We start from the raw sequence: 4809 nt of genomic DNA, 5'->3' as shown, positions 1-4809 counted from the left end.
TATATATATATACTGTCAATGCTTGAAACGGGGTCACTGTGACAGAGTTAAAGTTCACCATGAACGGGTGAAGGACAGACAGACGATTATGGAAACAGACTCAAGGGTATGTGGGATGATTGAGGCAACCAAGAGCTCAGTGCTCTTATCAGGGTCAGCCACACCGCTCAGACCAGCAGCCCCTGACACGATATTATATGGTGCAAGTTATCTCCGCAGATGAAATGGAGGGGAAGAGAAGGTCCAATCAACAACTGATGCACCCGAAAAATGGTAGATTTAGACACATGTCAGGAGCCAGACAAACACACACACTATATACAAGGACAAAAACAACACAAACGGAAGGACAGCCGGATACACAATCTGTCAGTCGAAGCGGAGCATCTCGGCCGCTCTATCACAGCATTGCCACAATCCAAAATCCACTTGATTAAAATTGGATCTGTCCAATTCTCCTCAAACCGCATCAATCGCCAGTGAAAGCTTCAGTCCTGATTGACGGCACAGCGTGACACTTGTGGCTGTTACAGCTTCACTCTGACAGGTGTGTGTGCTCATGCGCACACACCTGTCAGAGTGAACACTTCACCCACAGACATACACACAGTCAGTCATTTCAGAAATAAGCTTTGATTTTTTTTTGTTAGCAGTGATTGTTAGCGCCGATATTAGCCTTGAATTAGTTTTGTGATACTTGAAACTTGGCTACTGATAAAACACGGTGTCAAGACTGTTGACAGGGCATAATGTGTGGGTGTCTGCTCATGTGAGGATGTGTTTGTCTGCAGCTTTGTCTGATGTGTATTCTATATCTGTCCGTCTGTCGGTGTGGGGGTATGTTTGTCTGTGTGTTTGCGTCTGGCGTGTGCGCATGTGAGTGTGTTCTGGAAACAACCTGTGGGAGTTTGTTTTCGAGGTCGTAGCATGTGGTTGTCCGTCTCTGACTCTACACAATGGGACGGAGCGTCGGCCGTATTTCCTCCTGCACTGCTCAGGTCGAGTGCAGCATGCTCAGCGTTCAGTACGCTGCATGAACCGCAATTCGACAATTCAAAATCCTAACCTGTGTGATGTTCCGAACGAGTAGCGAGAGTAGCTTGGTATTTTTGGATTCTGTAGTCACAGGCTCTTATCGTTATATTGGCTGTGACATGTACGGCGTATCAGCATGAATCTGTTGTGTCATGTGCTTTGAGATGAGAAATGTTTCTTATTCTTTTATCGCAGTCGATCTGTTTTTATGCAGAAAGCTGAGATGGCATTTTTAGAAGTCACCTCTTTTTGTGGCAGATCAGGGCTCCTCCATCTATGTCTGGCCTAGGTTAATGTGTTGGGTGTGAGATTGAAGTTGTTCCTCTACTCATAAAGGTCACTTTAGAGCAGGTTAGATTCTCATTTCATCATCAGTCCCTAACAGAGCTGATATGACTGCTCAAGATTGTTCTTCCTTATGCTTTATTTCAGAGAGCAATAAATCGTCACACTCACTGAAATATTCAACAACTCTGCAAATACCTAGTGACATACTACCACTTTGAACATGCAGGGTGTATTTTAATAGCATAAACAATAAAAAGGAAGTGATTTAAACCAACTCTGTTTTTTGAGCAGCTGAGGGGGGAAAAAAGGCATTTGGAAACCTGTTTTGCTAAAAATAAATGTAAAAGCAATGATTCTGCAAGACACTTAAATTAGATAACACAATCAAAATGGTGTTTGCAGTATGCACGGTGACAAAACAATTAAATCTACATTTGATTGAAATAGATTGTGTTTGCAGACCAAGGACTTAAAAACATCTCTTTTACCTTTTACAAACATTTATAACATTAGTGTTGTATCCCTCAATGGAACCGCTTCCGTTCAACAGGGACACGTTTTGAGTTGTGTTAATGTTCACCTCAATCTGGTAAAGGGTAACCTGGTTAATAGTTCATGTATAAATAGAGTAGGTCTGGATGTCATTTGACGCTTTTTGATACTGGTGTCAATTCAGTACCTGTCAGGTGGAACATGAGACTTGAGGCATGCGTTCTCGAGGGGGTCTCCTTGATCTACTGTGGTGGGATTGTGAAATGTAAATTTCCCAAAACAATAGTTCTTATACACTTTACTTTGAGGAATGTTAACACTTTATTTAAACCGTAACCCCCCCCCGTTTTTGTTCACAAAACAAACCAAACTTCTTAAACACAGCAGCTTGTGATGTTTCAACACAAGCAGCCACACAGATGGCGGAACTTTGCTAAAATGTGGTTTAAAAATGGCAAGTTATGACTTGAATCAAGAGATATCTGATAAGAGAATATGTAAACAAGACCTGACAGCTTTTGCCATGTCATTGCTACGTACACACTCAATTGGCACATATCAAAGCCTGATGGAGAACTTCGGTGAAGAAACTCCACTAGTTATGACACACTGTCTATGACACATAAACCGTTATAGCAATGGGGAAGTTGTAAGTAGAGAGAGACAGAGAGTGGCAGCAGGAAGGGAATGATGGAAGGAGATAGAGATGTGGGAGTGTGGTTAGAGGGGGTGGTGGAAGGGGGGGGTTGGCGGTGCAACCCAAAATAGCCAGCTCACATGTTTGCTGTGTGCGTGGTGAGCTCTGAAACCAGCAGAAAGGCCTCCCGCTGAATGCCTGGATAATCTAATGTTCACTCTCGGCCCTAATTTTTGAAAATTTGATTGCCATTTTGCCGTCCGTACGTCCGTGCGCGTTTGCAACGTCTTTTCCAGTCATAGAGGTTTGTTACGTCCCCTCCCACTGTTCCCTCTGCACTCATCATCTTCATCATTGTCTCTCTTGTCTCCTTAATGTGAACTGATGTTAGACAGCATCTTGGGCTGGCAATAGTCCAGCAGGGAAAAAGGTCAGTGACTAGGCCAGTTTACTCATCTACGCTCATCTTTTTTTGGCCCAGTGTACGTAAGGGGGTGAGGCGTGAGGCAGGTCAAAATCAGATTACACACGCACACACTGTATAAGAGCAGACAGCAGATGCGGCCCGACAGCGTGTGCATTAGATCCAGAACTCCGTCTCGTCCGTCTCTGACTGTTTCATCTAATAAATACTGACTGGCTGCAGCTTCGACCGACAGTTATTCCATCTTCACGCATAGAACGCACACTCACTAACTCGTGTTGGGCAAGCCGAGACACAAACATCCTACACATGTGGTCCTTTCAGTTAATTCCTTTCATTCCACAGAGTGTGTTTCAACATGCACACTGGATTATTTCCTTTCTCCTATCACTCTTGTTCTCTCTTTCTCCCACTTTCTTTTACTTTCTCCAACTCAGTCTCGCTCTGTCTCTGTCTTATGTCAATGTTGTGTCTCTGTGTGCTTAATCAACTGGGTTGTTTATATCAAGGAGGTCCCATGACCCTCTCCACAGCTGATCCTGGGAGCAAAGCATGCTGGGAGTCGAGTAGCTGCAAGGGCGGCATTGGAGCGTGCTGTGATTGGCTCCTTGAGTGTGTGTGTTTTTGTGTGTGTGTGTGTGTGCGTGTACAGTGTGCTGATGTGCACTTTGGTGTTTTTAGCGTTACAGACCCACAGGCAGCCTGTGTTGGCCGATGGAATATATGGTAAGACCTTCAAATGATACAACCAGCTAATCAAAAACACACTGTGACACAGTGGCAAAGGGGTTGCTTCTTCTCACCACAATGTGATGGCAAAATAAAAAAAAGGTAAAAACTCTCATGTCTGATATGTAAATCAGTTCGGTAGAGAGACTGATGAGAGGTTTAAAGGATAGGTTAAAATACTGTTCTGGAAGTCATTGTTTGGCCCACTTCAGGAGGGTTAAATACTGGTCTTGTACTTAATGAATTGTTTCTGTTCCTGTTTAAATTTAGGGCTGCGTCATTACAGCAAAATTCTCTAAATGAGTTGGACTGCAGTTTTAGTAGGGGTGTAATAATTCCCTCAATTCTAAGCTCAATTCATTTTCAATACGTCATGAAATAAGGCCTTCTTGAGAAGTGCCCTAATTTTCTATTTTCATTTTTTTATAATTCAGCTACTGAATTGTGATGTTTAAGACTTTGACATAAAAAAATGGAACTTTGCCTGACCCATTTAGCTGCTTTTCTCAGCAGCAGCAGAAAACAGGAGCATTATTCAACAGATTTTGAACAAAGCAGTCTTATAAGAAACAATACACTGTGATACATTATATCGTTGCACCCCTACTGATGCCTTGAGAAAAAAACTATTTTTACTACATTTGGTATCTTTTATCATTTAAAAGTTTTTCCCCCCGCGGAGGTCTCGAAGTTGGTACTTACGACTGTACTTGTGAAACTGCAACACTAACACCGCAGCATGTAATCATGCATGAGTAATTGTGCAGACCTGTTTATGAAAATGTATTGTGGTTGGAATGACGAACTGTTTATGAGTCAGTTGCCAGTTTATTTGGTACATCTAGCTAAAATGAATGGACTCTAATACAACAGTCCTACAATAAATCCTGCCTTCATGAAGGTTAAAATGTTCTGTTGTTTAAAACTGTTTTAGATAGGTGCTGATTAAACTTTATAGTCATTTTGGAGACAAATCAAATGATGTCCTTCATGAAGGTAGAATTATTTGCTGGTGGGGCACAAAAATAAGCACCTGCCAAATACTGGTAAAATGTGCAACTGGCAGATTTGCTTCATTCACTAGCTAAAAAACAATGGTAATCTGTTGAGTCGAGTGGCAATTTGAACATTCACTAGCCATTTGGCTGGTGGACAAAAACGTTATTTTGCACCATGTTTGCAGGATTGTTGTATTTGACTGCAT

The 4809-nt window shown here is 42.3% G+C and overlaps 1 protein-coding gene across 3 annotated transcripts in view; it reads left to right on the top strand.

Moving 5' to 3' along the window:
- The window catches only part of shc1 (SHC (Src homology 2 domain containing) transforming protein 1), a 21713-nt gene that overhangs the window by 1278 nt on the left and 15626 nt on the right, over positions 1 to 4809 (top strand). The gene's annotated exons all lie outside the window — the stretch shown is intronic.

This window comes from Morone saxatilis, unplaced genomic scaffold (genome assembly GCF_004916995.1).
Source record: "Morone saxatilis isolate NCDOM2014 unplaced genomic scaffold, NCSU_SB_2.0 Contig24, whole genome shotgun sequence".
Taxonomy (NCBI): Eukaryota; Metazoa; Chordata; class Actinopteri; family Moronidae; genus Morone; species Morone saxatilis.
Note: the sequence above shows the minus strand (reverse complement) of the source record. Positions and strands in the feature narration are given on the sequence as shown.